Source organism: Triticum dicoccoides, chromosome 1B (genome assembly GCF_002162155.2).
Source record: "Triticum dicoccoides isolate Atlit2015 ecotype Zavitan chromosome 1B, WEW_v2.0, whole genome shotgun sequence".
NCBI classification, from domain to species: Eukaryota; Viridiplantae; Streptophyta; class Magnoliopsida; order Poales; family Poaceae; genus Triticum; species Triticum dicoccoides.
The window spans coordinates 176,219,665-176,231,177 of NC_041381.1; the positions used below are offsets into that span (position 1 = coordinate 176,219,665).

The following is an 11,513-nucleotide window of genomic DNA, read 5'->3' on the forward strand; positions in this document are numbered from 1 at the left end:
ATCTAGGCCAGATATTATGCTTAGTGTTTGCATGTGTGCTCAATTCCAAGCGGCACCAAAGGAATCGCATCACTTAGCTGTGAAGCGAATTCTTAGATATTTGGCTTACACCCCAACACTCGGATTATGGTATCCAAAGGGCTCAAGATTTGGTCTGGTTGGATTCTCGGATGCTGATTATGCTGGTGACAAGGTGGATCGCAAATCTACATCAGGAACATGTCACTTTCTGGGACGATCACTTGTCAGTTGGTCTTCAAAGAAGCAAAACTGTGTATCACTCTCAACTGCTGAATCTGAATACATTGCTGCTGGATCTTGTTGTGCTCAGCTTCTGCGGATGAAGCAAACTCTCGGGGACTATGGCGTAACTCTAAAACAAGTACCTCTCTTCTGCGACAACGAAAGCACCATCAAGATTGCCAACAATCCAGTTCAGCACTCGAAGACAAAGCACATTGAAATTCGTCATCACTTCCTCAGAGATCATGTCATGAAGAAAGATATTGACATCATTCACGTCAACACTGAAGAGCAACTGGCAGATATCTTCACAAAGCCCCTGGATGAGAAAAGGTTTTGCAAGATACGGTGTGAGCTAAATATCTTGGAATCCACAAATGTCCTGTGATCAAGCACACATCCTAACACTTATGCATGTTGATGACTTAGATGTGCAACACACGAAGTAAAGTATATCTTCAATCAATGAAGACTTACATTCTGAGTGTGAATACATTAACGTGGAATTTGACTTCGGAACGCCACAATAATTGTGCGCCGTGTCTGGGTCTAATACTTCCTACGGTGGGTAACGCCACCACCAAATTTCTTGGTTTGAAGTGTTTCACTCATGGCGTTATTGTTGAATATCTTCGCATTTGATTTGACTTCAAAATTTCAACTAATCTTCATAATTCACTTCACTATATTGATTTGATTGCGTTTTCATACATATATATATATATATATATATATATATATATATATATATATATATATATATATATATATATATATATATACTAGTATTCTGTCCTCTACAACATTCACTTATAGCTATGTCTTCATTGTTGAATCTTTTGAACTAAGTGAATGTGATCGGACCCTAATCTCTCTATGCTTACTATCTCAAACTCTATTTGTCCAAATCATATGCATTCTATTGAAACTGTCGAATGTCTTCGTTGCATCCTTGTCAGCAGAAGACACAGAGACAAACATTAAGTCTGTTAAATGATTCATCCTTATTGACTGAAATCCGGAGAAGCCGGAACGACCATCCGACAAACTTGGCGGGCGTGGGAACATGGGACAACTCTGAGTATGTTGCATGCTTGCCACGTGTCCCTCAGATGTGAACAGGCAGGGGTACCTGCGTAATTGCGCTGTGCCGCACACCTTCTTATAAATACGTGCCCCCTACGGTCAAGAAAACCTTCTTCCACCTCTCCACCTCATCAAAACCCTAGCGCCACCGCTAGCTCTCGACGACGCTGGCGACGAAGCGCTTAGCTGCCGCGACTTCTCCGACGCCGTCCTCACGCCGGCCGTGGGCATCGTCCTCTTCGCCGCCGCCGTAGGTGTCCTCTATCGCCAAGTTAGGGCACGGTGGATTGAACTGCTCGGTCTCCTTTCATCCCATCTAGCAGTTCATCGTGTGGTAAATATAACTCTATTTTTACCATCTTTTTGATCCTTAATGATTCATCCAATTTACCAAAATTGGTTTCTTTCTATACAAAATTAGATCTACTCTGTCTGCATCTCATACTGCCTAGTATATTCACTTAAGCTTCATATCTAGTTAGATTCCTCACTTGTACTTATTCACGGATTCGTACAAATCTGGAACCGACTCTCGACATATAAGTGAATGTCTTCGCAACATGAGCTCAATGTCTTCAAACTGATTTATCTTCAAAATCTTCTGAGAATGCATATGACCTCTTCCCCTTCCCTCGCATCTCTAATGCTGTCACAGGTACATGTCCATGGGAGAATCCCTAGGTTCTCATAGTCTGCATTTGTTTGCAGAATTCTTACAGCAACACATTGAATCTCCCGAAGCCAGTTCCTGTCTGACCAGCAAGCAAAAGCCTTTGAAGCCTTTGAACATATTGAAACCATTCAGTTTGAAGTTCATGGCTACGGAGAAATCTGTAAGGAAGGGTGGCAGACAGCGTCAATGGGGAACATCAAAGGATCTGCCTGATGATCTTGCAGAAATCTACAAAACAGATCCTGAAGAGGATTATAATCAGCGCAAGACACGAATCCAATGGATTCGACGCTATTGGGTTGAACAATGGTTCAAGTACAAATTCATGACCCAGGAGTACGCTGAGAAGAATGCTACCAAGAGTCCTTGGGGTGATATTCTCTATCGAGGCCTTCCCCCCAAGAACAAAGCTGAAGCCATTGCACAAGAATTCTATCCTTGTATGGTCCGTGGACCATAGCCTGAAGATGCCGACCCATCATCATTGCTCTGGTGTCGTGACGATAATCTCTTCAAGCGCAACTTCCAGTATGCAAAGGCTTCGGCAAAGGAAAACAAGAAGTCATGGGGATTAGACTTCAATCCTGGTCCCTCTGCTCCCCGTGATGATGGCACACGTGAAGTGGAAGAAAATAGAATTGGCCCCTTTTCAAACTTTGATGGCCTCATCTCTTACATCTTGGTGCAAGGTGCCAAAGTCGATCATTCTAATAATGATGCTGATTCTGATGAAGCCCCAGCTCCTCCTCCAAGGCATCAGAAGCCAAAGAAAATTAAGGCTTCAACATCAGCTGCACCTCCTAAAGCTTCTCGTGTGAAGCCACTGGCCACTGCACCTCCTGAAGACAGTGTGCAGTCTGAAGATCTTTCACGCATCTCCAAGAAGACGGAGAAGAAAAAGAAAATCATCAAGAGTACTGATCAGACTTTGACTCCTGCTGCTATTCTGTGTGAAGAGCACATTGATCTGTCCAGCGATGACGATCTTGCAGATGATGCTCTTGAGCAACTGATCAAGAGCAAGGAAGAAGCTGAGATCTTCAACAACTTGCCTCTCTTTGACGTGGAAATCATCCATAACTTCATTGATGAGTGGTTTGACACACCAAATCTCAGCTTTGATGACTTGCAACTTCCAATTGGCCTCAGCGTCGCCTTCAATGGCGCCATTGCTTCTGAGCTAGCTATTGCTCAGCGCATCGTCGAACTGAAGCACAAGATTGACTATGAAAAGGCTCAGTTCAAGAAGCATGTGGCCACGCTCAACATGCAAGATGTCAAGAACTTCAAGATCATGTTGCACGAGCTCAAAGAAGCCTTTCACAAGAAGCGTGAAGATGCTCAAGGCTCCAGAGAGCGCATGAAAAATCTGGCTGACTAGTGTGTGCTTGCCTACAATGAGGCTGAGAAGCGCAAGGCTCTTGGTCGTCCTAGCATCGCCCCCAGGATGGCTGCAAAGAAGAAGAAACCGACTGTCCAATCTGCATCTTCAAGGCGAGATAAACCTCACATTGTCTTCCCAAGCAGCATGACTGGCTCGAAGCCAAAAGTCACGTCAATCGCTTCAGAACAGAAGAAGACGAGGGCTGCAGAGGCTGAAGCCAGAAAACGAAAAACCTCAGAAGCCTCTGATGCTGCTCCCTCCAAGAAGAAGCGCAAGACCAAGAAAAATCGGGCTGCTCCCATAGAGCCCCTTATTGTTGAACCCATCTCAGTGGTTCGTCCTGCATCTGCAACCCAAGAACTACGAATGACTGTTCATGAGCCTACTTCCACAGAGGCTCCTGAAGCTGAAGAGATTCCAACAGTTGATCCCATCACTGCTGAAGATATTGGTCACCATGACAATGTTGAAGATGATGAAGTTCTTCCTCAAATTGAATACAATGTGGTATCATCGCCTGTTCTTACGAACAGCGAAATCATCAGCATTGGTCGTCCTCTGACGCCAATTGCTCAGGATGCTTCATGGGCTGATCGCCCGCAACAACAAGACTCCCCCAGTACTCCCCAACAACAACAAGTCACACTATCCGTGCAAGTTGAAGAGGATGAGGACCTGCCTACTCCATCTCCAAAGGCGTCGCCTGTATTACAAAGGCTTCGCAAAGGACCAAGGCCTCAAGTCCCTCTTCCGAGCGTTCCAGAAGGAGAAGTGCACCATCAACCTGTTGCATGTCAAGTGTTTTCAGAAGCCACTCCAATTGTGAATGTCTCCGTGTCTGAAGCCCCAGCTGCTGAAGACAATCCGGCTGCATCAGCCGATGATGAACTTCAAGAAGAACTTGTCCCTACTCCCCCCATTCCTGAAGAAGCTGTTCATGATGTGAACGTGTCTGTGCCTAACCCTCCAGCTCATCAAGTGGAGGTTGAAAACCTTGAGGCTGCCACCACCAACATCAATGAAGTCGATGACATAGTCATGGCTGAAGCTAATGTGGAGCCTGTCCCAAGCACCATACCAGAAGTCAATGCTGAAAATGCTCCTGAAGCTTCTGTTGTGCAGCCCGAAGCCACCGTTGCTGCTACTGCTCCTGTTCCGCCACCAAGGCCCTATACAATTGAGCAAGCATACAACCATGGCGAGCTAATCACAGTAAGATGGCCCGTTCTGGTCCCTCCGCCTACTGTCTCTGGTCCTCAGTTTGACTATCACATTGAGCATAGGCCTCAGGTCCAGAAGCCAAAGCCACGACTGCCAAGGTTTCCAGGTACTGCCACATCTGCCGGGTCCTTTAATGCAAATGGCTTCAAAAGCCACAACACATTCTTTGACAGCTCAAGGAACCCCTACACAAGGCCAAGAATATCATCAGATAGTTTCTAGAGTCATCAGCAACGAAGCTATTACTCCTGTGTTCTATATGATCAAGGGTGCATTTTCCCTCATATGCGCCTCAACACTGAAGCCATTGCTGGACTGCCATGCTTAGAAGAAGCACTTGACTGCTTTCATGATGCTGGTCTGCTCAACTTTGTGATAGACAAAGAACATTGGAATGAAGAGCTATTGCTTCAATTCTATGCTACGCTCCACATTCGCGGTTATAATAGAGATACGAAGACATGGGTTCTCGAGTGGATGACAGGAAATGTTCATCATGAAGCCAAAGCTCTTGACATCATTGAGCTTACAGGCCTATCCACTCCCGGAGAGCTATATGAACCTGGTTGTCAAAACCATCGCAATGCACTGGAGAGCATCTTCCATAAGTCTGAACCCAACATGAGCCAGATGTTGAGCATGATGAAGCCATTGCCTCATGACGCTGAATACCCAAAGGAGTTCTTTGTTGATGACCTTGAGTATCTGCCGCGCACCATATATCACATCATCAGGCGGACTCTATGGCCTATCAAAGGACATTCATCAGCTGCAAAACTTGAAGGAGCCATGAAGACATTGGTCTTTTACATCCTCAATGGCATCAGCTTCAATGCACAAGATTTCTTCATCAAGCAACTGGCTGCATCTGGACCTGACCTTTTCGGACTGAAATTCTATGCTCCATGGGTCATGCGCCTCATTAAGAAACATTCTGCTGTCAACTATCAACCCTCTGCTCGCAATCATGTGATCTTTCTACCAGAGGTTGATATGTCAGTTGAAGCCATATACCCTGAACCTGCCAAGAAGCCTCTTTGTCTTCAAAATGTTGAACATCAAAGCTTCACTCAGCCCATGGAAGGAGTCCAAGCTGTCACGCGTGTCTATCCGATGGCTGGAAATATTCGTCTACCTCATCGTGCGCCAACTGAAGCTACTGCGAGCACAATTGCTCAAAGGCCTCGGAAGCGCTCTCGGGTCCTAAATGACCGAGAACTTCTTGTGGCCCTGCATCAGAAACAAGATAAGCATCGTTTTTGGCTCAAGCGTCAGATGCAAAGCCTCTTGGTGGATGTAAATCGCATTTGAAACCTTGCCACCAAGAATGCATTTGTCACTCATGAAACTTGTCGGCGATCATGGAAGAGTTTGACCCTGCTCAGTGCTGAAGCAGATCTTCAAGACAATGGCTTCACTGAAAGATTCAAGTTTGACTCCACTCCTCCATGGAATGCTGTCCTACGAAGAACTCCATCTCTTGAAGACTCTGACTATTCTTCCTCCGCGACAACTGTAAATGCCAATGTGATCGATGATGAAGACGATGCAACTTCACCGCCCCCTACTTCTGCATGCATCGACACTGCACCAAGTTCATCTGCACCGCCAAACAACAATGACAACCCTACTGCTTCAACTACTCCTCATGAGGACGAGTAGATGCTCTATGTCTTCAAACCTTTTTGGTCATTACTGACAAAAGGGGGAGAAACATATGAGTTGATAGTCTTCAAGTGGGTTCATAAGGGCGGTTGCTTTATATTTTTGCCTAGTGCTTACAACTCTTGCTTTTGATACACTTCGTTCTTTGAGTTGTAACACTTAAACTTGATGGTCGTCTGCTACTTATTTGCGTTTCCACGTGCGATGATAACTTTCGCACTTAGATCATTCTGCAGATGTCCATTTTTTCCATTATGCATGTCATTCTCTTAGTTATATCACTTCGTGCATGATGAATTATCTTCATAAGTTGAAGAGGATCTCCACAAGTACAACCTGCCATGTGCATCTGCATTCCAAAAGAAAATTATTTATATGCACATCTTCAGGGGGAGCCCTTGCCACTTATGAAGACAATACGCTATCCTTTACAATTTCACATACTTCTTTCCCGTTGAAAACTTCAACCAGTTTGTCATCAATCACCAAAAAGGGGGAGATTGTAAGTGCATCTAGTGCCACCCCTAGTTGGTTTTGGAGTATTGACGACAAAGTTGGTTGAGGGACTAATGCGTTTGTGAGAATTGCAGGATAACGCAGGAAGTGTCCCTCATTGATTCGGTTTACCTACCGGAGCTGACCCCTAAAAATGTATGAAGACATTGAAGACAATGGTGGTGTGTGAAGATATTCACACTGAAGACTATGACATGAGAAGACATTGAATGAAGACTATGGAGCGCGAAGACTGAGTTGTTTCGTTGTTTCCTTTTCTTCTTTGTTGAGTCATAGGAACCACCGTACTGTTAAGTGGGGTCCAAGTGAACAAAGTCAGAGTGACTGAAGTGATGCTCAACCCAAATCCTATGTCTTCGAGCGAAGACAATGAGAGCAAATCTTATCCAGAGCTGGATGAGTCAGCTTTGCTTGTAGCCCAAGTAAAGTTGCCGTGTGTGTTTGAAATCTGACCGTTGGAACACGTGTCAGTTCCTTAGTGACCCAGGGTCATTTCGGACATATCAGGACGGGTTACCTTGTGGCTATAAATAGCCCACCCCCTACACCATAAATTGGTGGCTGCTTAGAGTTAGTTTACGGCTTTTGTCGTTTTGAGAGCAACCCACCTCGAAGCTTTTGAGAGAGAAATCCTTGCGAGGACAAAGCCCAAACACCCAGAACCAAAGAGTGTTAGGCATCACTGAAGTCTTTCTGTCTGTGTGACTTGAAGACTTATTACACTTGAGGACTGTGTATCCTCCAGCCGGTTAGACGTCGCGTTCTGAGCATCCAAGAGTCATTGTGGATTGCCGGTGAACGAAGTCTGTGAAGGTTCGTAAGTCTACCTTGAAGACTTACCAGAGTGATTGGGCGAGGACTGTGTGTCCTTAGCTCAAGGGGAATAAGGTGAAGACACGGTCTTCTGAGTTGAATCTCAGCCTCCCTAACCAGACGTACAGTTGTCACAGCAACTGGAATTGGTCCAACAAATCATGTGTCTTCAACAAGTGACTGGTTCTATCCCTTCCCTCCTTTACTTTGAGTTTGTCTTCGTGAAGTCATTGCTTATTTGTCTTATCTGTTAGACTTCATTGCTTGACTACTATCGTTGATTGGCTTCGTACTATCTTCCATCCTGATCCTTACTACCTAGCTGCTATTAGTCTTTGTACGTTCACATTACTGCATACTTGACTATGGCTTGCTTGTTGTAGTTTATCTTCCGCTGCATATCAATTAGGTCATTTCTATTGTTTGTCTTCAAAACTTCCACGTTTTGAAGACTTTGATAAAAATCGCCTATTCACCCCCCCCCTCTAGTCGGTAACTAGCACTTTTAGTCCCAATGACCTAGGAAGGGCTCACATGGACCGATGAGTGGGGCAACAACCCACATGGGCTGGTCGCACCAACCCCCAAGGCCCATGTTGTTTAAATCTAGACGTATGGTCTTATCTCTAAATTTAAAGGGTTAAATCTAGAGACAAGATCTTATCTCTAAATTTAAAGGGATTTCTCCCTTGTGGCCGGCCCTAGGAGAGTTTGGTTGTCCTTCCCCTAGCCTATTTAAATAGAGGGGAGGCGCAGGGGAAGCCATCCCTTCACCTGGCGACTGCCCTCCCCCCACTTCCTCCTCGCGTAGCGCTTGGCGTAGTCCTGCCGCAGTTCCGCTGCCACCACCACCACCACGCGCGTCATGCTGGCCTAGATCCCATCTACCTCTTCTCCCTCGATTGCTGGATCAAGAAGGAGGAGACGCCACCGAGCCGTATATGTGCACATCTCGAAGGTGTCGTTCGTGCAGTGCTCGGATCAGATTGGATTGCGAAGAAGTACGACTACGTCAACCACGATCTCTAGATCGTTAACGCTTTCAGTCCACAAGGGTATGTAGACACACTCCCCTCTTGTTCCTAGCATATCCATAAAATAGATCTTGGATTTTTTGTAGGAATTTTTTTTTGTTTTCCATGCAACGTTCCCCATCACCGACCTCCCATTCCCGCGCGAGAGGGCTCCTGCTGGCGTGCTAAAGCCGCCCCATGACAGTGGACTTGGCCGAGTCAGCGTTTCATCCGTCATGAACTGCCAAGGCGAATTGCCTGGGTGCGCGTTGTCCGAGCAGCCGAAGAACCCACGCGAGGACCCTAGAGCATGCCACTCGAAAACATACGACGCGAAGGCGCTCTTCGCCCCTGAAGGCCCCCCAATAGGCGGGTACTCCAGCATCATTTATAAGAGTATTATTGATTTTCTATTTTGTGCGGCATCGGTTGGCCAAAAATATTAAGAGAAAATCAAGGAGGAAGGGGATGTGGGGTGGAAAAAAACGAAGAAAGGGAGGAGACGACGCGAACTGCTCTTTGATACGTAATAGAGATTATGCAAAATAAATCTTTGAGAGCGGCAATTTTGCGAGAAAGGTTTTTTGGGGGCCGAGCTTCATGAAGGCCTTTATTTTTGAAAAATTCAAATTCAAAATTTTATGGTTCAAAAAATTCTGAAAAATAATATGTGTGTATGTAAGGATGTAACTCACATGTGTGTAGAAATTCATGATGAAATACCCTGAGTTGCGACCTGTACAAAAAGACAAATTCATGACATGGGAGGATGAATAGTATCATGTGTTAAACATCCCCAGATTTGTCTTTTTTGCACAACCCTCATTTCAATATATTTTGAACTGAAAATTTACACACATGGATGTTATGCCTTCATGTATATCTGTATTTTTTTTCAGAATTTTTTGAAATGTAAAAATATAAATTTCGATAAAAAATTCAAATTTGAATTTGGAGGCCTCACTGGAGGCCAAGCGCCAGAAGGGATTTCCGCAATTTTGCGAAGCACACAGTATAGCTGGCCAAATGGGCCGGTTTTTTCGGGCCGGCCCGTAAGCACGCCGGCACGACCCGCCTTGGGCCAGGCACGACACGGGCTAAACGGGCCGGGTCAGGCACACGGCACGCCTTGGGCCGTGCCTGGGCCTGGAGGCTAGGCACGCGGGCCGGCACGGCACGACCCGATTATGTTTTATTTTTATTTTTTTATACATATATATGGCCCAACATGTAAAAATAGGCTAAAAAATGCTCAGTGCGTCAAATAACAGGCTAAAATTATGCAGCCCACCGTGCTAAACGGGCCAACGTGCCGGCCCGTTTACTAACTGGGCCGTGCCTGGGCTGCAGGCTGCAGCACACGGGCCGGCACGGCACGGCCCATATAATAATCGTGCCGTGGCGGGCCGGGCCGTGCCAGGCACGATTAGGATGGGGCGTGCCGTGGCGGGCCGGGCCGGCCCGTTTGGCCAGCTATAGCACACAGAACGAAAGTCAGCAAAAATCTTCTCTGGGTGGAAAATGGAGAGTATTAATTCCAGTGGCAGAAAGGAGATCGAATTTCAAGCGCAGAGCCCACATGCCGCTCCCCTCCGCTTTCCGTCCTCCAATTTACCACACCCAACGCTCAGGGTGGACGCAGCGAGCGGGCTTTTTGGCCCGCTCGTGGCCCGAGGAGGACCGGACCGCTCGGTCCCAGCCCGCTAGCAAAATTGGCCGGTCCGGTCCAGGAAATTAGGCCCGCTCAGCACTCGGTCCGGTCCGGTCTTTGACCGGGACCGCTCGGCGGACCGAGAAAGCGCATTCACCGTCGCCGCCGTGCTTCGTCGTCGTCGCCACCGGCGTCCCCTGAGTGAACCATCATGTCCAGGAGCTTCCCCTCACCTTCCTTCCTCTCCTCCCTGTGCCCCATAGCCTCTTTTTTCCGCTTGCCGTCGCTGCCGTGCGTGCACTGAAGCCGTTCGCGAGTTCTCGACCATGCCAGTTCACCGTCCATGGTGTTCGAGCGCCGGAACAACTTCTGTGTTTGTCTCCCTCCCCTCCGGTCGTGTCTCCAGCGATCACCGTCCACTCGCGATTCCATTTTTGCGCCGATATCGCCAGCAGCCTCATGCAGCTCGGCGACCCCGACGTGCTGCGCCGCCTCGCGGGCAGCTCGGGCAGTCGCCGGAGGGGATGCAGAGCATGGGAACCACCTTCTACACGAGCGGGCTCGGCGTCGGAAACTTCCTCAACAGCCTGCTTGTGACGTTTGTCGACCGGGCTACCAGGGCGAGCGCCGGCAAGAGCTGGATCGGTGACAACCTGAACGACTCGCACCTCGACTACTACTACGTGTTGCTGCTGCTACTCTCCGTGGTGAACATGGCGCTCTTTATGTGTAACTAAGACCAGACCTGCAGTTAAATAGGCACTAAACAGAAGCTGGATGGACAAGTTGGCTCGGTCCCAACGAGCCGGAAAAGCTTGACCGAGCTGGCATCACTTCGGTCCGGTCCTGAAAATACAGACCGCTGGCAAGCTCGGTCCGGTCCGGTCCGGACCGCCGGCGGCCGGTCCAAACGCCGGCTCGGACCGGGACTGGACCGGACCGTGTCCAGGCTGACCCAACGCCTCCCCCTCCCACCACCTTCGCTTGTTCGCAGCAAATTCCCCTGCTCGCTTCCAGTCTGTTCCCCTTCCGGCCAAGAAAGCTCATCGGTCGCGCGACGAGGCCACCCACGCGCAAACCCCCGCCGCGCCGCTCTGCTTCGCCCCAGGTGAGAACGGACGGACCGACGGAACCTCTCTCCTTCCTCCCTCGACGCCGCATTACCACGCCCGCCTCGAGCATTGGCACAAAACCCTCAAACCCTACCTTTTTCCCTTGAGCCAGGGAGGTTCTTCCTTACCCTCAAAA

The 11,513-nt window shown here is 47.8% G+C and overlaps 1 protein-coding gene across 1 annotated transcript in view; it reads left to right on the top strand.

Annotated features, from left to right (window-relative positions):
• Positions 1–11,313: 11,313 nt before the first annotated feature.
• The window catches only part of LOC119326409 (factor of DNA methylation 1-like), a 10,685-nt gene continuing 10,485 nt past the window's right edge, over positions 11,314–11,513 (top strand). The window contains exon 1 of the mRNA XM_037600066.1: positions 11,314–11,373. The gene's annotated coding sequence lies outside the window, so the exon portion shown is untranslated. The remainder of the gene's footprint in view (positions 11,374–11,513) is intronic.